A 23,663-nucleotide genomic window follows, 5' to 3' on the forward strand; every position below is an offset into this window, starting at 1 on the left:
TTTATTTGATGTTAGGAAATACGTAAGTATACTCAGATGTATGTTCTCGTTCAAGCAATGGTTTAAAGAAATTGGTCGCTAAGGGAACGCCTTGTCCATGGAGTTGACTAACGCCGAAATTCGCGCTATTTTAAAGCTTTCCTTCGTTAAAAGCAAATCCGCTGGAGAAACGTTTCTTGAGGTTAATATTGTTTTGGGGGATGGTACTCTATCACGGATGGTACTCTATGCGGACGAATGGTTTAGATGATTCAGAGTGGATGAAAACAACACCATAGATAAGCCACCCGGCGGAAGACCTGTGACGACGAATACCGATCAAATCATGGAAAACATCGTGTTAGACCGGCATGTGGCATCTCGTGACATCGCCCAGAAGATGGAAGTTAGTCACCAAACCATTTTAAACCATCTGCAGAAGGCTGGATACACAAAAAAGCTTGATGTTTGGGTGCCGCATGATTTGACACAAAAAATTTTTCTGGACCGAATCAACGCCTGCGATATGCTGCTAAAATGGAACGACTCGACCCATTTTTGAAGCGGATGGTAACTGGTGACGAAAAATCGATCATATACGACAATATCAAGCGAAAACGGTCGGGGTCAAAGACCGGTGAATCATCCCAAGCAGTGGCCAATCCGGGATTGACGGCCTGGACGATTTTGCTGTGTGTTTGGTGGGATTGGAAGAGAATCATCCACTATTAGCTGCTCCCATTTGGCCAGATGCTTAACTCTACCATCTACTGCGAACAACTGGACCGTTTGAAGCTGGCGATAAACCAGAAACGTCCAGAATTGGCCAACAAGAAGGGTGTAGTGCTCCAACAAGACAACGCCAGACCTCAAACTTTGTTGATGACTCGTTGGAAACTACGGGAGCTCGGATGGGAGGTTTTATCGCATCCACCATATAGCCCGGACATAGCGCCAAGTGATTACCACCTTTTTCTGTCCATGGAGTAGAGATAGAAGTGTTAAAACTACACCCCCCGTGGATCCGTCCCTGACTCCACCGATTAAACCATGGATTTTATAAGAAGCTTCTTCATGGCTGATAAATGCGTAAGGTTCTGGTCGATCAGCAATAGCTATTGGAAAAATCTTACTAATCTTATTTGTAGGTTAGGGTCGAGTCCAGTAATAGTACTAACTGCTACATAACGGTACTGAATTAACGGTTTTTGTTCTAAATATGAATAAAAGTTAAATGGCTGTACTTAATGGCTCATTCATTACGCCCTTAAAACTCAATGAAATGCAAATATTTGGCTCATTGAAGAATTTTTTTTTTTGTGTTTTTACTTTTTGTCTTCTGGACTCATCAAAGCAGACACCAACAACAACATGCAAATATACCAAAACATCTACCAACACAGATAGCGGTCCAGCACGAATGAGAGTGTGGTAACTTTAACGCCAAGTGGCGGCATCACTACCAAACCACCGTTCCAACTGTGGACCAGTGTGCCAACAACAACTATGTCAAGCATAGCGCCAAGCAGTGCCAACAACAAAAACAATATGAAACACAGAGCCCAGCAGAGGTATCAACAGCAGCCGTTGCTAAAAGCACTGACAAAAAGCAGTAGCTTAACGGTAAAGGCTTCGTATGGGCGCGTGCTTTTTGATTGAATGTGTGTGTATGTGCCGGCGTATGGGTATGTCATGCATACTCATTTGCGTCCCGCATAAATCAATTGCACTTGTCATCAACTCAATTAATTTTTGGCAAACAAAAGTGTAGTAAATCAATTGCGCTGGCAGCGTATAACGGGAATACAAAGAAACACTGGTGTGTGTGTGCATACATGCATATGTGAGTGACTGTGTGGCTGTTTTGCGCACAATAAGGCCTCTGGGCATGCTAGACCCCACTCAACCATAGATATACATACACTCTCTCTCTCTCTCTCTTTGTCTCTGCGTTCAACTCTTCAGCCACTGCATGTCCTTTTCGTGCCCTTGCGCTCTACACACACACACATGTGTGGCATTTGCATTGCCATTATTGCATTTTTTTGCTAATTTATTTTGCATTTTCTGCCGCTTCAATGTGCAGCATATATGTTGTTGTTATTTTTTTGGTGTCTCCCACCGCCAATTTTGGCATTTTTTCTATCGCCACTCATCAACCGCCCATACATTTTGCAAATGACGATACTTGCCTCGTAGCAGGCGCTTTGCATGCATGTGGCGGCCGCTGGTGTATGTGGCATGCGGCATGTGGCATGCAAATATGCGATGAACGCGTCGCTTTGGCAATGTTTCGGTCATCAAATAGGGTTAAAATGCGATTAAATTGGGTTTGGCCATGTCAACATCGTATTTTATAGCCACAGATATCCAGATATCCATTGAGGACAGTCAACAAATTTTTAATACACACACACACACACATGCAGGCATTTTGTAATGCAATTCGTTTTTTTCGCTGTCGTTGAACTTCAGTATTTTCTACTTTGACAGGCGTGAACGCCTATAATTTTTGCGCCAAAGCTTGTTGTTGCTGTGGTTTTTGTTGGCATTGCAAATTGTCAAGTCGATATTCGGGTGCATAATGTAATGTTAATAAAGCAAATGAAACGAATATTTGTGTAAAAGCAATAAAAAGTGGTAAAAGCAGGAGCACTAAGAGTCGATAGTTGACTAAAAAACGACGAATTTGTGGACTGACTGTTATCCTTGGTAGCTTACAATAAATAAATATGCCAAACTAGTTGCAAATCATTAGATATTCGATATATTATCAGATATAGCTTTGATGAAAACAAGCAGGTAGAGGTAAAAACCTTTTGTTTTTGATTATATGGAAGTTAGGAAGTGATATGGACCGATTTCTAAAAAAATTTTTGCTACGACGTACACAATGTGCTTGGAGGAGAAGGGCACTAAGCTTCTTTACGGATGGGTCAAAGCTTAGGGGAAAGGTTGGTGGAGGAGTCTACAGTCGGAATCTCTCAATTAAATCCAGTTTTAGACTTCCCGACTATTGCAGTGTTTGCCAGGCTGAGGTCGCAGCCATCAAGGTGACAACAGATTTGCTGTTCCGGAGAGTGTCTACTTTCAGAGAAGTGACCATTCACTCAGATAGCAGAGCAGCGATACTAGCCTTGGACTCATTCACGGTGCGTTCAGGGCTGGTCGAAGAGTGTCTGGCATCACTGTCTCTGGCGACTCGAACTTTTACTATAAGACTTGTATGGGTGCCGGGCCACAGCGGAATCGCAGGTAACTGCAAAGCTGATGAGCTAGCAAAGAAAGGCACCCTAGAATCGTTATCGGTAGAATGGGGACGTGTCGGTGCTCCTGCATCCTCTTGTGCTATACTATTGGATAGCTGGGCCTCGCGGCTGCTTGGTCAACGCTGGGCCAGCATTGGTACTTGCGTGGTCGCAAAAGGCTTTTGGCCCAATATAGAGCGCAGGAGATCTAGTGATCTCTTTGCCCTCAGTAAGGCCAGCCTCTCATTAGTGATTGGGCTCTTGACGGGCCACTGCCCTATTGGCATACATGCTGTAAGACCGGACGCCGCATGCAGAAGCCGCTTGGAAGAAGATGCGATAGAAACTAGCCAGCACTTCCTTCTTGACTGTCCCGCTTCTGGGAGATCAACTTAGACACTTGGGGGCACATACCTTCAAACACCCCGACGAACTAGCGGCCGTAGAAATTAAGCGCCTTTGCACATTTATATTGGCTACTAAGCGTTTTGCCGATCTTTAAGTCCGAACACGGGAGTTCTATTTTCAATGGCTTCACAAAGGACTACATCAAGTCTACGTGCGATCTCTGATCAGCCATCTAACCTAACCTAACCTAACCTACACAATGGCCTAATTATTTGAAATTATCGTACTATGAAATCATATACTAATCACTAAATAAGGATTCCCACTCTGCTGGCCCCTATAAGATATAAAGTCAGGTAAATAACTGATATTATTATATACGATTGCTGAGCGAATATACATACAGTGCTTTAGAAAAGACAAGAAAAAACGTTAACTTCGGTTGCACCGAAGCCAAAAATCAGGTACATATCTGTTAGTAACTATGTGTTCAGTAATCCAGGTCAAATTTCGTGAATATATCTTGTCAAATGTGAAAGTTTTCCCTACAAGTCCTTGATTGCGATCGTAGGGTTTGTATGGCAGCTATATGCTATAGTAAGCCGATCTGAACAATTTCTTCGGAAAATGCATTGTTGCCTTAGAAAATAATCTGTACCAAATTTCGTGAATATATCTCGTCAAATGTGCAAGTTTTCCATACAAGAACTTTTATCCGATTGTTCAGTTTGTATGGCAGCTATATGTTATAGTAGTCCGATATCGGCAATTTCGACAAATGAGCAGCTCCTTGAAGAGAAAATAAAGTCTGTAAAATTTCAAAACGATATCTTAAAAACTGAGCGGTTATTATATACAACTTAATATACCCTGTTCAGGGTACAAAATGTCAGAGAACCGTTAAGCCAGTATTGCCTCTAAGCTAGGAGTGACGTAAGCGTATCATACTCGTATGAAAAATATTCCAAAGACGCAAAACTGTTTTTCCAGGGACTTAAAAGGGTCACCTTTCAGCTGATGTAATGGTTAGCTAGAGAGTCTCTTGTAAAGGCGTAATACCTCTTAACTGCTGGAAAAATTAGGTTCAAAATGGGTATAAAGTGTACCAGCAGAATGTTTCAGAAGACATTGTAAGGCAAGTAAGTCATACTCTTTTCGATAGAGAGCGTTAGGTATTCCAGCAACCTTCTGCATCAACACACAAAACAAAAATCAACGAACAGTTGATGATTGGGCTTCTGATAGTTCCGAATGCTACCCATGCGCTACAGTTTGTGGCCAGAGTTGGAGAACACGGTCTGTCGAAAAACCTCAGAAATCTGGAGAGTCTCAAAAAATGCTATGAAATCAATACCAATAGAAACTATATGAGCCCACGAGTTGTGCTTTCAATTAGCAGAGAAAAATTATAAGTAAATTGTGTGGTCCCTGGCCTACTATAGCAAAATACAATCAAAACTCGTTATTTTCGACATTGTTCCTTTATGGCGACCCTCCAACTTTTGGATACCATTTTCGTAGTACGATTTGTACTTTGCTTCAAAATAGACCTAAGTTTCGGCGTTCATCTCTTCATTCGACAAAAATTTCTTCTAGCGACCATTCTGAGATCTGAAAACAGCAAATAACGTAGTCAATGGGGATCCGATATGGAGCATAGGTGGATGCCTAAGCAATTCTATAAATTGATTTTTCGTTTTTTTTTTCCCCGGTACATATCTATACAAAATAATTCCAATTATTTATTCCATAAACTTGCCAGCCGATCATTGCGTTTTTCCGCGTTTTGGATGACAACTCGGATGACTGTAGATTGGATTTTAAAATAATATGCTGGAACCATGTTTTATCTGTACAAAATATTACGCTTGAACTTCTTTTCTTCGAATAATCAACTCGTCATTGTTTTTGGTCAAATGTGAACTCGCACGACACTCACTTTGCACAGAGCTTTCTCATACCCAAATATTCGTGAATCATCGCAAATATTCAATTTTGAAGAACGAGTGAGTAAACTCAGTACATTACTGCAGAATAGCTAAACGTGAGTTGCGGAATGCAATCGACTTGTGAGGGCAGTGGAAAGCCTGCAGTAGGCAAGCTTCTGGCAAATATCAAGACAAGCTTATCAGTTATTTGATAGACGACAGGCTAGACATTTATCTTTCGAAACGACATGCGTACCTTGTTTCGAAAGTGTCCAAGGACTTGAGAGCCTTTAACATGGTGAAAGCATGCCTTTTTCGATTTTTAAACTCTCTTTTTATAACCTTACATTATTTTCATTTTTATTTTCATATTTTAACTAGTATTGAGTTGGACTCAAATAATTTAATCCACATACCATATTTGAGGCAGGAGAATTCAATTCAATCAGTTCTGAAATAAAAACTGCAAGCAAATATTATTTGAAATACATTTCTCTCGAAACCCCCATGAAAATATCACAAATTCAGTGTGTCAACAGCATTGTAATTCCGGTATCCGGTCAATTAAACGGCTTACCAAAGCACAACAACCACACTTCCCGCAAGGCTAAGCCAAAATCAGCGACGAGCGCACGAGAAAATAAAAAGCGAACGTGAAAATTGTTCAGCAGGTGTAAACCAGCAAACATGAAATATACGCGAATCGGCAGGCGGACCGAGCATGCAAACACACACATGCACAACGACGGAGTGCAAATGATGAAACGGATGTAACCGCCAAACGGATGGCAGGCAACGACGCAAATGATTCATTTCCGATGAGTGACAAAATGCAAACAAAACAGCAGAGGTGTCTAAAACAGGAGCAGAAGACTAAACACACACACACACATACATATTTGCATATGTGCGCAGAAATAAAATTGTAAATAAGCGCGGTGGTGAGTGCCAGTGCAGGAAGTCGAAGCGGTGTTGCACAGAGTGTTGCCCACATTTTTCTATTTGCAACGAACAGCAGGTGAGTAGTGACGCTTAGAATGGTGTGCGGTGAACGTGGCAAGCAACGGCGCTAAAATCGCTACCAATATTTGCGACACTTGCTTGCAACACCGTTGAGATGTGAGTAAATAGCGCTGCTGTTGTTAGCAGGCGGGGTATGTTGTCCTATCGATATGCTAACACCAAAGTCCCACCTACGCTTGACATTCGCTGGTAAGCCCGCTTCGCAGACCTTCGCTTTTCATTTGCTTATTTTGGCATTTGAGTTATGCGGAAGTGGTCAGCAGCCATTCGATGGCATTGGCCGGTCTGACTTTGACATGTGTGCGTCCAAAATAAAAAAGCGATAGGCATTTTCAGCAGTCAGTAGATGCCAAACCATGCTCTTTTGCCTTTACTAACCCTTCACAATTGGTTACAGTACTCGCATTGCAGCACAGTTGTAGCCTCCCGCCAAGGCGTATGAGTGACATGGCGACATATTGGAAATCAGCTATGTTGACACATGCCACTTACATGAATTATGAAATGCTGACTGGGTTGGTTGGAGTGTATGAGTGTAAATATTTTGAGGTACGAAATACAGTACTTGCCGTGAGTTGGAGTTTGATATAGTCCAGTGATCGAATATTTTGTAGTAAAAAGACGCAACGAGTAATGTCAAATGAGAGAATTGCGAACAGAGGGAGACAGAGGTAGACAGAGAATGTTTGAAATCTTTTCGAAACTCGCAACCTTTACTACCCAAATTTTTCTACTTAACCTTTCTTTTTTACCAGAACGTATTTTGCATGATCTCATTTGCTTTTCCGACTACGGCTCATCAGCTTTGAGCTTATAAGCTTATAGGATCAACACTCCAAACACTTAAGACCAAATTTATACGATTTTTTTTTTTTGATTTTCGAAGAGGTTACTACCTAGATGGCTGCTTGGCTGTCTAAGTAAATGTGGACTTTATTATCTGCAGGTGCACTAGAGACCAGCCATCCGTATAAATGATTAGAGTGTTGCTTGCAGCTAAAACATCTTTACGCCAACTATCTTTTTCTATGCATACTTTGAACCTTCTTTGCCTGATGAAAAGTGGGATAATGTAGACGGTGCTTGCAAACCGGCATTACCCACCAAAGCCAAAGAGCTCTGTAGGTAGAAAGCTTTTTACCGCTGTTGGAGCTGTTTTTAAGGCTCCTGTTATGCACAGCGCTGCGATCCTCTGAACCCTTTACTTTGGCTTCCGGTAGGTGGATTTCTGTACGCCCGTCCACCATACTACACCGTAAGAAGAATTAGCCTTACAATAGCTGTGTAGCAAGAGTTCATGAGAGAGAGAGAGAGAGAGCTTCCAGGCTTTTCTCACTTATTCCACGTCGTGCTTCCACAGCAGTTTGCTGACCTAAGGCTACGCCAAGGTATTTTGTGTGGTCGTTGAGAGAGAGTTATATACCATTTATAGAAGCTAACCTCCATAGAGGCATTTTTTGCTTTCTTGTGAACACAAGCAGATCCGATTTCTGCGAGTTCATCCACAGACCCGCTTGCAGTGCTCAATTCTGGACTGTCTTGAGAATGGTGGTCATAATACTGCTAATGCTCTGTAGATACTTACCCGTTATTATGATGGCAATGTCGTTTGTGTAAGCCACTATCTTAGAGGCTTTGCCGTCCTATTTCCTTAGCAGTTAATTCAACACGAATGTCCATAGAAACGGAGATAGCACTCTACCTTAGGAAATACCTTTATAGACTTCTTTGATCATTCTAGCGTCGTTCTGTTCTGTTCTTATCGTTAAAAGGTTAAAAGGCTTCTATTCAACGTAGTATAGCGGGATCAACATCTATTGACTGGATAATTGCCTGGCATCTCCGAGGCATGCTTTCTACTAATTTGACGGCGTATTCTAGTAGTAAGGATCTTTATATCCGACGAATTTCGTAAGACAACTGCTTCAAAGTGTATGTGCGTCTTCCACGAAGCTTCTGTTTAATATATGCCCACACATTTTCAATAGGGTTTGGATCGGGCGACTGCGACGGCCAATCCAATGGGACTGAGTACAGAGCTTGCTGCGGTGTTTAGGATCGTTGTCCTCCTGCAGAATCCAATCTTCATTTTTTTCTGATGAACCATCGTTTGGCAGATGGCAACAAAGCCTTTTTGTAGATTTTTATCATTTTATCGGCATTTAGGTTGTCAGTAAAGAGGTACAAAGTGCAAAATCCTTGCTTTGAGAGCAACCCCAAAGATGCACCTTTATTCCATGTTTTACGGTCCGCTGAACAAGCCTGTTGGTGGAAGTTGACCAGGCTCGCGTGAAAACAGAACGTGCCCATATAGAACATTCATCAGTAAAAATTACTTTTTCAAAATCTCTATCAATATTCTCATGCGCCCTAGCGAGTCGCTTTGTCACAAGTTTTTCAGTCGACAGCGGCTTCTTCATTGTGTTGCGCCATTTCAGATCATGAGTATGAAAAAGGATTCGGATAGTTTCGTAGGATATATCTAAACCTTTTGCCATTAATTTTGCTTGTCCTTGCCGCAGTGTTAAAGCAGAATTCCGCGAAAACAGATTCACTATCCTTTTTTCATCTTTTTTGTTCACTTTTCCTATCGAACTACGTTCTGTAAATCATCGACATTTTTAGCCACTTTATATCGCTGTACCCACTTCTGTACAAATGCCTTCGACTTTCTCATATATTTAGCAGCCGCTGATTGTGACATTTTGTGACCTTTCGGGTGGCTGCAAAGGAACACAGCTTCGTAGTGCGACGCATACTTAGCACTCATGACGTTTGACGTGATTCTCTTTCAAAAGATCAACAACAACTGAACCTTTGTTGACAATGCATCAAGGACAAAGGCGAAGGAATTAGAGCGAAATCTTTCATCAACTGTTGGTAAAGTCGACCACGCTCTTGTGAGACTATAAATACTAACATATGAAGTGCAGTGTAAAAATAGTTCGAGCTGCAGAACTAAATAGAGAAGGTACCATCTTCTGTAAGAGTATACAACTGCTGGCGTATGCCGATGATGTTGATATCATCGGCCTCAACACCCGCGCCGTTCGTTCTGCTTTCTCCAGTCTGGAGAAGGAAGCAAAGCAAATGGGTCTGGCAGTGAACGAGGACAAAACGAAATATCTCCTATCATCAAACAAACAGTCGTCGCACTCGCGACTTGGCACTCACGTCACTGTTGACAGTCATATCTTTGAAGTTGTAGATAATTTCGTCTATTTAGGAACCAGTATTAACACCACCAAAAACGTCAGCCTGGAAATCCAACGCAGGATTACTCTTGCCAACAGGTGCTACTTCGGACTGAGTAGGCAATTGAGAAGCAAAGTCCTCACTCGACGAACAAAAATCAAGCTCTATAAGTCGCTTATAATTCCCTTCCTGTTATTAAGCAAAGGCTTGGACGATGTCAACAACGGATGAGTCGACGTTGCGAGTTTTCGAGAGAAAAGTTCTGCGAAAGATTTATGGTCCTTTGCGCGTTGGCCACGGCGAATATCGCATTCGATGGAACGAAGAGCTGTACGAGATATACGACGACATTGACATAGTTCAGCGAATTAAAAGACAGCGGCTACGCTGGCTTGGTCATGTTGTCCGGATGGACGAAAACACTCTAGCTCTGAAAGTATTCGACGCAGTACCCGCCGGGGGAAGCAGAGGAAGAGGAAGACCTCCACTCCGTTGGAAGGACCAAGTGCAGAAGGACCTGGCCTCGTTTGGAGTATCCAATTGGCGCCACGTTGCGAAAAAAAGAATCGACTGGCGCGCGGTTGTTAACTCGGCTATATTCGAAGAGACGCTGCGACCTTAATATGCATGTCCAAGATTTAAAACCTTACCTAACCTGCTGATCAATGGTCGAATTTTGAAGCTCCTTTCTGCTACAAAATGTAAGCCTTTAAAGCACATAAGAAAATATATATATATGTCAGAAATATATTTCTCAGAAATGTTTTTCTTTAGAAGCATGTAGAACTATTATTAGTCCTCTCCAAGTATCCTCAGACATATTTGGGGACAATCAGCATACAATTTCGGAATCCAACTTTGGAATTTCACAATACTAAAAGAGAAAACTGAAAGCACACACAAATACATACCCACATTGCAAGCAATATTATGCCACCAAATAGTTAACGACATACACAGAAACTAAACTGAAAAGCATAAATTTTGCGCCTTATCGCCATTGTTGCGAACGCGCCAAAATTTGCCGAAAATGAAGTCATCGAATGAGCAGTTAATTGAAATAAAAATAAATTGCCGAGAATATTATATGATGGGTTGGGTATACCCACCCCATTGGTGGTATTTTCGTTTGTTTGGTGCAATCGATTTGAAGAATCAGTGGCAGGGTGGGTCAACTATAAATTCTACAAATAGTTTTGACAATAAATTGTGTGGGCTTTGTTGTAAAGTGTTCGAAACGGAATGCGAACTTAATTTGTGGTCGCCACAGACGCTAAGTAGCGCATAGATATGTGCAACACGTACGACACGTACGTTTTTATGCCACCACTGTGGCGACTTAAGTGAATTTTTCAGTAAAAGCTTTAAAATGTTATGCAGCAGAAAATCGAATTAAACGCGCACAGAGCTTTAACGCAATGCGCTGTTACTTTGAAGTTTGCTTTATTTCCTTTTAATTTTTGTATTCGGTTTTTTATTTTTTACTTTTTCCTTCAGATATTACTTATTCCCGTCAAGCGGCACTACTTAAGAACTTGTTATCTCCAAGGACCTCTTAAGCATGTGTTGGGCAATAAAGTTGTTGTAGCATGTGCGTTGTTGCTGTTGTTGTTGTTAGTGTTATGTGGTCTGTTAGCAAACACATATGCAACAACAATAATAAAAAATGTGACAAATGCCACACAGTTTACTTAAAGTCTAAGATTGACAAAAGTGTGTGATCAAAGTGAATGGCAGAAGAAGAAGCAGAAAAAGAAGAGAAAGATGAAGTGACGGCAGAAATACAAAAAGTAGTAACAGGAAAATCTCATAAAAGATGCTTTGTGGCTGGCATTTTTTATTGTTCAAATAAACCACGGCATCGTGTGCACACATATTTATTTGTTTGGCACAAGTTCTACAACACTATGCAACACAGCGCAGAAGTTTTATCATAAAAAACGTGAATTGCAGCAATTTTTTTCGCTCACACCATAAGCATACACATACAACTAACCAGCTGTATATATGTGTGTGTGTAACTTTAAGTAAGTAGTTGAGCGCGAATTAAATGTCTCACTGAAACTTAAGAGAAAACACCGACAATGGTTACGCACACCGACATACAAGGTGTTACAATAAGTTTACGCGGGCATTTCGTGACTTTTGTGACGCTGAAGGCATTGAGCACTACGCTTTTCAATCTCTAAAATTGCGCTAGTAATTTCTTTCTACGGCAAGCAGTTCTTTCAGCACTTTAATTCTTTACGAGGAGCTTTTAAAAGCTTTCATATATAATTTATATTACTTTTGGTGCATTTTTATTTCTAATATTTCAACACTACATCAGCGATATATGTACTTCTGTTAGCAATATCATATTTATTTTGTTTTTAACAAAGCTTTAAGCTCTTTTAGGAAGCTTTTTTATTTTATGTTTCTAACCTGCTCTACCTCATTGCTAGTTAATAATTTTATTGAAAGCGTAAAACTATTTGGTGACACTTTTTACCTCATTGCTAGTTCATAACCTCTAGTGAAAGCTTAAAGCTCTGCTGTGAAACTTTTTACGCGTTTCAGACTTTAGATAGCTTCCATATAAAATTTATTTAATTTTTAATGCATCGTATTACTTTTCTTTTTCAAATCTACACTCTCTAAGAACGTAAGTTATCAATTTCATCTATTTCTTAAGCGCTCTGTTGGAGCTTTTCAACGTTTGTTCTGACTTTAGAAAACGTCAACATTTTGTTCAGTTTACTTTTGGTGTAGCATATTTTTTCTGTGTTATTTGTGTAGTGCTTCAGTCAGCAATTTCATATTTTGTAATTACTTAAAGCTTTAAGCTACTTTCTGAAGCTTTTAAAACACATTTTTGTTGCATGCAATTTTTTTATGTTTCAAATCTGCGCTATATTATTTTTATTTATTAATAAATTGTACTGCTTAAGCTAGTGAAAGCTTAAAGCTTTGTGGTAAAACTTTTTGTGTATTTTTAACTTTAAATGGGTTCAATCTATAGTTTAAATAACTTTTGTATCATGGCATTTATTTCCCCCTGCAATTTTACGCCATTTAAGAACTTAAACTATCAATTTTTTATATTCATTAAGCTCTCTTAAAAGTTTGAGCTTTTCTACGTTTTTCTTTACTTGAAAAGCTTTCGACATTTGGTGCAGTTCATTTTTAGTGTAGCGTATTTTTTCTGTGTTATTTATGTAGTACTTCAGTCAGCAATTTCACATTTTGTAATTCCTTAAAGCTTTAAGCGTTTTTCTGAAGCTTTTAAAGCACATTTCTAATGCATGGTATTTTTTTGTTTCAAATCTGCACTATATTACCTTTAGTTATTAATTTCATATATTTCTTAAGCTAGTGAAAACTAAAAGCTCTATGGTCGATCTGTACTTCGATTTTCTGACTTGAAAAAACTTCCATATTTAAGCAAGATAATTTTTGGTGCATAACATTTCTCTGTTTAAAATCTGTGCTATCAATGTATTCGAGCCAACACTTCATATATTTTATAAGGTACTGAAAGCTCAAAGCTTCGTTTAAGAACTTTTTTTATCATTTCTAAAGTATTTGTGTTATATATTAATTATTAATTATTAAAAAAAATTAATTATCATAGAAAGTAGATATTGAAATTACAGAATGATATAAGGTTCTACGCTATAAAATATCCAGCTTACTTCTTAGATTTCAGAGAAAACTATTTTTAATTCTTATGCCTAAGGCCTCAAGAGAGAGATACATTTTGATCCTAACTAAATTGAAATCCACCCTTTCGAACTTTGTGCTGTTTTAATAAAATGTATAGATTTACAAAAGCACAGCGCCCATATTGCAATATCCATTATATTGTATTTAGATAATCGGTAAGCCATGCTAGTTGAAAACTCCAATACTAACTCCAATATCGTATGTCACATAGCAACACTTAGTAAAATGTTGCCGAGATTCAGCGATTGTCAATGGGAATTCTGGAGAGAAGGAGCACGCGCATCACGTGCTATTATGTACTAGCTTGCAACACTGTGGTGCCACTAAATGTAGCAATAAAGTTAATGCTAAAAGGCTTTTTATAGAAGATATTCAGCGCGGAAATGAATATGCGGGGAATAAATTTCAATTTATTCCAGAGTTACTTTAAAAAATAAAGAAATACTGTGAACTGAAATATTTTAAGAGAAAATAGAAGTTTTGAAATCGTATTACGATGCAATGGTCAAGTCTTTGTTTCGTGTATAAAGGGATTCTCCGGCGGAGACAATTATATTTCGTTGATGTCTCGATGTCTTCTGTAGTTTAGAAGTATTGATGACTGATTTTTTTGATGAGATCCCGCACAAAACAGAGAAGATCTTCGATGGATTTTGATACCACAATCGTCGAAAGATGTCTTCTATAAGCGCTTGGAGCGCACCTGTGAGAACTGCTCCGCCACAATGTCAAAACCATGTGTGGTGACTTTAACGCCAGGGTGGGCAAAGAAGGTATCTTTAACACAACGGTTGGTAAATTCAACTTCCATGTTGAAACATCCTCAAATGGGTTGAGGCTGATCGACTACGTCGGGCTCACTAATTTCACTAACAATTGAATTGACTCTCTACTACAGCTTTAAAAATTATTAGTGCTCGTCTTCATATCGGTACTGCTTCCACTGTTTTCCATCCAACCATCTCCGGTCTAATAAGTTCCTCACAATTACAGTCAATTGAAGCAATTATTCAATGTCACAACCAAATGCCGCTCAACACAGCTCCCACAAGCATCAGAACCCAATAGACATAACCAAGCATAAGCCAATGCATCCTTGAGCTCTCCGACGTGTGTGGCATGCATATATTGAATTATTTTGAATAATCGACAAGCCAATCGATGTGCACTGCTGGTAACATGCAACAAAACATCGCCTCTACCTTCAAGCAAACGATAACGTTGCCCTTTAATTTTTGCCAGCAGCCTTTTATTGTTGCTGTGGGAGAGAGAGAGAATGCAGTAGCAGCCGCTTGCAAGCCAAGTGAAGCGTTTAAGCATAAATGCAACATGCTGCACAGGACCACATGCAACACATGCCACACCTGCCACACAGCTTGCATTTTAGGATAAGTGCTTGTGGATACAACTGGGTCTATGCAGCCTTGTCGTGCTGGCAAATGCACTTTACCTAACGCTATTAACTTTGCACTTATTGTTGTTGTTGCTGCAAATGAACGATATGAAGTGCAATCATTTTGAAAATTTCAAGTGTCTGCACTCCAGCCAACAGCCAACAGCTTGCCTGCCTATCTTTAGTCGGCTAAAATGCTTTGGAGCAACGAATTGTTGTTGCTGTTGTTGTTGTTGTGTAATATTGCACTCGCATTGCCGTCGGTTATTATTCACACGCTATTGATTTCTAATTGAGTTGACTTCAAATCTGTCTGCATTGACAGGCAGCCAAGTGCTGCAACCCAAACCGAAGGTGCCTGGCAAATTGTAGCATACTTTTTGGGGCCACATATGCACTGGTTTCCACTGAATGGCAACATTGCTTGCAAACTGCTACCGATGCATTCGAAGGTAGCTGCTGTTGCTTTTGTTGTTGCCTGCTTCGATGTATTGACGAAGTGGCGGTATTGATGTGTGCACACGTTTGCTGCCGGAAGTTGACTAATGAAATGCATTTATGCGGCGTGTTGGAGCGCATGGTAATCGGGCTATTAATGGCACGTTGTGCGGCAAGCAAAGTCTCGCTTTGTTTCAATTCATTGGATTAATGTGAGGTCTTTTGTTTTTATAGGTCTAAGCTGGGAAGGAGAATGGCATCAGTAGTGAGGTATTGCCATGGCATCAATTGATTTGTTGTTGGTGGAAAATGGTTTGTTCATCTAAGCTTATAAAGCTGGGAATGACAGCGAAAAGTTCTTCTAGAGTGGGCAGAGGATAGAAATTGACGGCGGTAAGGTATGCCTCTCGGCGAGTATAATATTTATATGCACTAGTCTTTTATTTGGCTTGCCTCAAATGAAATTCTTTCTAATGAAAAGACATTTGAAGTTCAAGCGACAATTGTCATCATCATTGAGTTTGTGCCGCTCAATTGGTAGAGCAAAAGCTAAAAGGTCTGGTTTTGATCTTTGCGCTTAAAAGCACCGTAGGGTAAGGCCGTCGTCGACAGGTACTCACGTAAAAAGACAACGAATGTTGTTCGCCTAACTTTTTATTTGATTTATGCTCAGTTTGGCAAGCTATTTTGCAATGAACAAACTAATTGCGGAACAAAGTTTTCAAATTGTTCAACAGAGTCAATAAATTAAGCAATCATGGATCGTTTTTGCACCTCGTTTGGTTTAGTAGATTATGCGCATTGTCAGAGACGCTGTACAGTGCGCACCGGGCACTATTGTTGCTGTGGAGTAGACTATCGAAGAAGATTTGGAGTGATGATAATCCACAAGCCATTGCTGAGTTCACCGTTACATCCTCAAAAAGTTAAATTTTGTCTATGGACAGCAAGAATTATTAGTCTATATTTCTTCAAAAATGAAACCAGTCATAATGTTACAGACAATGGGATCGCTATAGAGCCTTGGTTAACGACTTTTTCGTACCGCTTTGCTTTGAGGATGTTGATGTGGACGACCTTTAGTTCCTACATGCCATACAGCCAACGAAACAATTAATTTATTGAAGACAACTTTTGATATGCGCACTATCTCCCGTCGTGAACCTGTGACATGACCTCCAAGATCGTGATATTTAATACCGCTGGATTATTTTGTGTTTTTCTTAGCCATAAAATCCAACGCATAATCGCTTTTTCCAACAGGAGCTACTTGTGACTGAGTAGGGAATGGAAAAGTGAAGTCGCCTCTCGTCGAACAAAGATCAAACTCTACAAGTTCCTCATCTTTCCCGTCCTACTATATGGTGTGGTTAGATGACCAATTACATCATCTGATGAGTCGGTCTTGGAAGAGCTCGAGAGAAAGGGAAGATTTATGGCGAGTACTGCAGTCGAAGGAACGATGAGGATCAAGAGACAGCAGCTATGCTTGCTAGGCCATATTGTCCAGATGGAAAAGAACACCCACCGGTAGAAGCAGAGAAAGAGGAAGACCTCCACTCCATTGAAAAAATCATAAACCATGGATAAAGACCTGGCTGCACTTGATAACTCGAATGGCGCCAAACAGGGAAAAGTAGAAACGACTGGCGCGCTGTTGTTATTTCGGCTATAAACGGGTAAGCGGAGTCTACGCCAATAAAGAAGAAGAAGAAGGATTATTTTGTGAGGGGTTAAGTGAAGTCACTTGTTTACGCAGATGAGGTCTAGACGATTGGCACCTTAGAAGGACCTAAAAACAGGCTTTTGTACTGACATATGGTTCCGATTTCTGCATGAAGTCGTCGAAAATTGGGCCTCTCGGCTGGAATTAATTCGAGCCAGCTAGATAACGAATAAGTTGACATATGGGTGTGTCAATTTTCGAGCCGGATAAGGGATTTCTTCATTAAAAGTGCCTAGATGTTTCTACCCCAACTTTCTCGGTATAGAATAAAAAATTAATTAAGAAAGGTTTATATATATATTTTCTAATAAAAATACTATCTATTAGCATCCAAAAGAGTGGCATTGCATGAAGTTAGGTCTCCCGTCTATTATAAATAAAAAAAATAATTCCACTTACGAGAATGCAGTTTGTTTGTGTTTATTGTTGAATCGGTAGTGATCCTTGTAAAGAAAAAAGTTGTTTTGTTAATCTTTGAACTTTGAATAAATGCTGAAGCATTCACACTTTCTGCCATCGAATCATTTGGTTAGATGCTTTAGGAGATTTCAAAGACGGGAATTTCTGGACAACTAGAGGTAATCCTTTGGAAGTCCTTATATCAGCCTTCGACTCATGGCTTCGAACCCGTAAAATTGATTACTGCTGGTATTTCTGGATAGCTGAAGCTGTTTCAAGTGTTTCAGCCTTAACATAGCCAAATCGAGAGAGTTAAAAAAGATGAAAAGTTTCTGTCTAGTCTTGTTCCAAACAATTTTGTCAATAAGCATTTGGTTCGTTTGAATAAGCTCTACAGCTTTAGCCTAAGAACAACAATTTAGGGTTAGGTTAGATGGCGATCTAGAAATATCTCACATAGCCTGCTATATTTAATGTCATAGGAATGAAGAAATTTTGTGTTCGAACTCATAAACTAGCAAAACGCTTAGTAGCCAATACAAATTTGCACAGCCGTATAATTTCATTCCCACCATTTCGGGGGATGCCTGAAAATAATGCGCTCCCAAGAATTTAAGACTTGACCTACCAAACGTGGAACAGTCCAGAAGGAAAGTTTGGATTGCCTCGACCTCGACATTGCAATAGTGTGGAAGTCTGAGGTGGAACTTTCGCAGCCATACACCTTCCGACGATGTCAATGGGTAAGATGGCGTTAAATGTCATGGTTGGAGTGGACCTTAGTGCACCACATATGCTGATGAGTGCCGCCAGTTAAACGCTCTCGAATTTCTTTGAAAGAGTGGTTCATACAGAACCCTTCAGTACATATGTATGTTTAATGAAATAGCACCTGGAAAGTACGTACTTAATATTTTTCAGAAATATATTAATTTTAAGTAAATCTAAAATAATAATACCAACACATTATAAACTTTTATGCTCCTCTATTAGCATTAGTATAACGGTAAACAATTTTCTAGCTGCAATCTTTCACAAAAACCGATTTATCTAGCTTCCACATGTAGTAGAGCATAAAACACACCAATACCACTAAACCATATATGTAACTGCATATGTATGTACGTATGTACATAGATGAATATTTATATTTATGCTAGCAGAAATATATTTGTTCGGTTTTGCTACACTGAGCTGCACAGCGATTTATTACTTTGGAATTTCAATCTTAAATTTCGCAATTTATTATCCAAAATAGTAACAAAATCAAATGTGTTCCGGCACGAGAGAGAGGCGGTCGCTTGAGTTCGGTCGGGTGGCGAGTGAGTAAATAGACAGTGATACAAACGTAAAACTACTTAGTAGCAAAGCGAAAAGCGACCCAACTAAACAAACTGACCGAACCAACAAGCACTGGCAAACAATCAGTCAAACAAACAAACCGAAATGCATGGAAATAAGTCAACTATGCAAATTCAAACGTTGTAAAATGGTATAGAACTCTAAGCATATGTACTGACCCCGGACGTCGGCCGGCGGAGCCAATGGCTGCAGCCTTAGAAACGGCAAAGAAATGGGAAATAGGAATGACTGTTGGCACAACAACAAACGACGATAACTAATATAAATATAAATTACCTTTTGATAAATCTGAGTCATTCATATGTGTAAAAACAAAAATAAACCAAATGGGTTTAGGCTTTTAGGAGGGCGGTGCGATTTGTCCGCGGTTAAAAGTATGCCAAAATTTAAGCATTTTTTTAACAAGTCGGTAAGGTTTTCTTCTCTAGAAAATAGTTTTTCGAACTAGTTCTTTTTATACCTCCCCCTCTTTGAGTTTCGGAAATTAAAAATAGTGTTCGGCCTATAGAAAAATAATTTGCTTATAATATATATAAACTGGTTCTAGACCATAGGGTCGCCCTGAGAATATCGGAGGAACTAGCACCGATCTTTCTATCTCGGTCTCTGCCCTTATATAACAACAAACAACACGTACTTCGATTAACCGTCTGCTAATCAGGGTTTTTAGACATTTTAGAGAAGTTCATTTTACATGGTCGCAGAGAGAATAATGGAACCCGAGATGGTTATAAAATGTGGACTTTCTGATCCATATTAATTGTTGGAAAAATTCCACAAAACATTGTTGCCGGCCATCGGTTCGCCCTGAGAACTCCGAGTCCGAGGAGGAATAATCCACGATCTCTCTCCGTCGTTCACTACCCTTATATTACTTTAAACAATAAAAACGTTAACTTCGATTGCACCTAAGCTACAATACCCATCACAAATGCAAAAAGTTACTTACAAGAATTTGAATCCGATCGTGCAGTATAGAGATCTGATATTAACATTTTTTTTCGGAAATTACATTATTCGCTTAAGTAATGATCATGTCACATATCGTGAAAATACTTCGTGAAGTGAGAAACTTTTCTATACAAGCATTTGATCCCGATCGTTAAGGTTGTATGGCAACTTATGCTATGGTGGTCCGATATAATGAACTCTGGGTGGACAAACAATATTATGTTAATCTATCATTATAAAACCACGACATCTGGAAACTGCAGTTAGCAAAAGATGGACCTCGCAACAAAAATCTTTGATAATAAACAATAAAGTGACCAGTTGGTATTCCTATCATGTTCCTATAGTCTCTTTTTCGAGTACCAATAAGAATTTCGTGTACTTCCGATCTCTCAAACCTTGAAAACTCTCCTTTTATCTTTAATATTTCTGCCACCATAAATCCAAACTCTGGATCGGAACACCAGATGTTCGTAAGAGTCTATTCATCTAACTATTTTTGGTGGCTCTGACATTGCCAATTTGTTAAAACTATGTATAGGTAGCACTTCTTAAAAACCTTAAAAACATCAATGCTTCCAAAACAGTATCATTGTTCAGTGTATTTCAGCCTTAATTCACATCCATTATAGCATTCGGCAGATTCCCTTAATGGCATCATAGCTCAAAAGATACTGGCAGAATAAAGTAGACCAAAAGAGGCGAAAATTTTTAGTATTTTAGGAAGTTCAGTATTTTTCCCGCATTTCTAAGACCATGATATGAGCATCTGGGGGCCCCACGGTATGATACACTGGAGGAGGTATTGAGTGAGACCGCAGAATCTCAGAGAGTCCAGCACAGACATCCTAAAGGATGACTGCTCTTCTTGGACTTAACAACTGAACTGCATCTAGTATCCCAAAGGACCATGATCCTGGTCTATGGGTGGCTTATTGGCCTAACCTAACCTAAGCTATTAGTGTTATTGTTATTAAAGTTTCGTTAATATAGCTTGAAACGATATTCTTATTGCCTATCGTATTCTAAATTGTTCTCAATACCTCCAATCGGAAAACACCACCCTACAACTCGTGAAGGTTAAGTCAGGATGGTGAGGTTCAAGAATTTGGAGGACGCAACTTATCAAAGCTGCAACGAAGAGGATAAACACTTTCTCCTCCACCGTCCAGGTTTCACCAGACCATGGTTAAAGCATTTTGGTTGCCATACTTTTCTACGAACCCGATGATGAATAGATACTAATCGGCTCAATAATTTTGTGATGGAATCCAGGCGCTTTGCCGATATGCGACGGTCTTTTTGATTCATACCTAAGAGTTTTGAGCACGAACAAGCAAGACGTAATAGCATAGTACCTAATCCAATCTAAACTAAGACAGGATGAAAAAAACTTCGCTACTTTTTACGTTAAGATTTTTATTTTACGTACTTATATGTATTTCCCGAACTTTAAGCAGCTGGGCAGCACCGGAGAACTCTATGACCCTCGATTGGTCCGAGGATTTCGACCATAGTTCAAAGCCTCTTAGAAATAGCTGAAAGTCACCTTGACTAATCGAGCTTCCATCGTTCAAGCGCCGCATTTCTGCTCGTAGTTATAGCTTATTTGTTGTTATTACTGTGATTTTTCTCCCCACATAACAGTTTAGTGAACACCAAAAGAGTTTCGAAGAAAGCATGCAACATGCTTACGAATATATGCATTTGTAGCGCGTGTATGCCATGCCAGCAGCAGCTTGTAGCAGCTTTGACTGCGGTACGGTGGGGCGTTAAGCGTGCGGACATAACAAATATCTACGTATTTGTCCAAAAAGTGCACAGTTGCATTTTATTTCTGACATATTTGTGCTGGCTGTTGATATTTTTCAATGCTTGTTGTTGTTGTTGTTGTACCCTCCATAGTTCTTGCCTTTATATGCCACATATGTATATACAATATATTTTGTTGTTTGCTGCATTTTATAAAATCACATTTGCCTTACGTCCGAGTATTTGGTTTATGGCTTGTGCTTTAGACGCCCGGGTGCCTCGCCGCTATGCTTCACTGCTGCTCCCTGCCTGAGTTTGGAGAAATCTAATATTTTTGCTGGCGTCACACACGCTTGAGAAATCTATTCGAACGTAAATCAATCCACATGCATCAGCGTACAGGACACGCAAGCCAATGGCTACGCTCGAGCCATTTCGTCACAACAGCAGAGGACCGCTCGGCTGGGATTTCGGTTTTGTATAGTTGCGGCCCATTTCGTATGTACGCTGCGTCCCGACTCACATACCACACCAGTTCATTTGCCACTAACTAGTCAGTTGGCCATTGGCAAACACGTTAGCTGGAAGAAAGCTTGATTACGTAAACACATACTATGCCTCGAGTGAATTTCGAGTATTCTCTTGCCCCACACCATCGTGTGGCAAGCAAGCAGTCCAGCGTCATTTCTTTCCGCTGCTGCTGTCAACTTCAATTTAGCATTTTCTTTGCCGACAAACTGCTACTGGGCCGATCGGTCTCTTGGTCTCTACACTTCTCAGCAGTTGTAAGTATGTATGTTGTTCGCAGAATTATAAAATGATTTTTGCTTTGTCGTATTTCATTTTGTTCGTTTCGAATTTGAATTTGGTTTCCTTTGCCTTTGCTTCTATAAGCTGCACTCCGTTTGAGCTTTGCGCCCTTATGGCCGTTGGTCACGGAAAGTCGTTTGATTTGTCCTATTGCCAGCTCACTTGGCACTGGGTGCTTGTGGTGACTTCCAATTGAGGCCTTTACCTACATTGGTTACACTCTTCCGGCTTACAGTGTGTTATTTCGAGTGGAACTATCCGCATTTATATAATAATTTTAAATTCGCGCCTCGAGCTTATCAGAAAACTATTTTTATGTTAGTTAAGATATAATCTGACATTACCTAAGCTACCTTACTGATAGTCTTAGATCATTAAAGAAAATAATTCCCATGAAAAATAACCAAACTTTTTAGAAAATCACTTGTTCTCCAAACCTTTTCAATTATTTTTTCTACAAATGTAGGAAAGGTCAATCAAGTCCAACCCGGGATGTCTCCAATCTGAGTGAAACATATTTAGTTCTCTTTTTCTGCAGGCAGTCTCGGTGGTCTCGATTTGCGAGAGTTGTGCTCAGCAGTCTTGCATCTATGCATATTGGCATGTAGCCTGTAGAATATTCATTTGTTTTGGTAGTTCCTATATATCATACATTTTGCGGAACCCGGAATATGGTCGACTTTTTGTATTTAATCTCTTCGCAAAGGCTGCTTGATGGGGGACTTTGTACCTTCTTTCAATTTGTGACCTGGTTGGCCGCATTTTATGCAAGCAAGTTCGTCTAGCTGTGCCGTTCCGTTCTTAGCATCCATGCAGACCATCGCCATTTTCCTTACTTGCACAATACCCTTGCCTTTTCTAGGGAATCCTCTTCTTCCGGCTCATTTCGATAATTTATTTATTTATTTTATATTATAATTCGGTGAGATTTGATGTCCTTCTGTATTGGCAGCTAGGGTTCCCTTCTCCTTCTTTTGCCGGTGGTGCTTGTATGGCCGGAATTTTCTTTGAGGCTGTCTTTCCACCAGTTTTGTCTGGTTGTTGTGGAGTGACTTTGAGTATAGGGGATCTAAGTATCCTACTACTTCTATCGAAGACGGTCCCGTGTCCCTCGTCTTGGCCATCTTTAATATGTCTTTCGGGCTTTTTGTTGTTGTTAATGCGGTATATTCATTTTTTTAAAGACCCGCCAGGGCTTTAAAGAGACGGAGCTAAGAACAGCAGGCTAATGCCAGCCATTTCGGTAAGATGTCACTCTTATCGACTGAGGTGACAGAATACTGTCCTCCTGTCCTCACCAGACCTTTGTTAAACTGATCCGTTTCGGTTTTCCAGTACACCGTAATCTGAGTTTTACTGGCCTCAATTCTGATGGTCGCTTGCCCACGTTTTTTTTCGTCGTCGTC

This window comes from Bactrocera dorsalis, chromosome 4 (assembly GCF_023373825.1).
Source record: "Bactrocera dorsalis isolate Fly_Bdor chromosome 4, ASM2337382v1, whole genome shotgun sequence".
In the NCBI taxonomy this organism is placed as follows: Eukaryota; Metazoa; Arthropoda; class Insecta; order Diptera; family Tephritidae; genus Bactrocera; species Bactrocera dorsalis.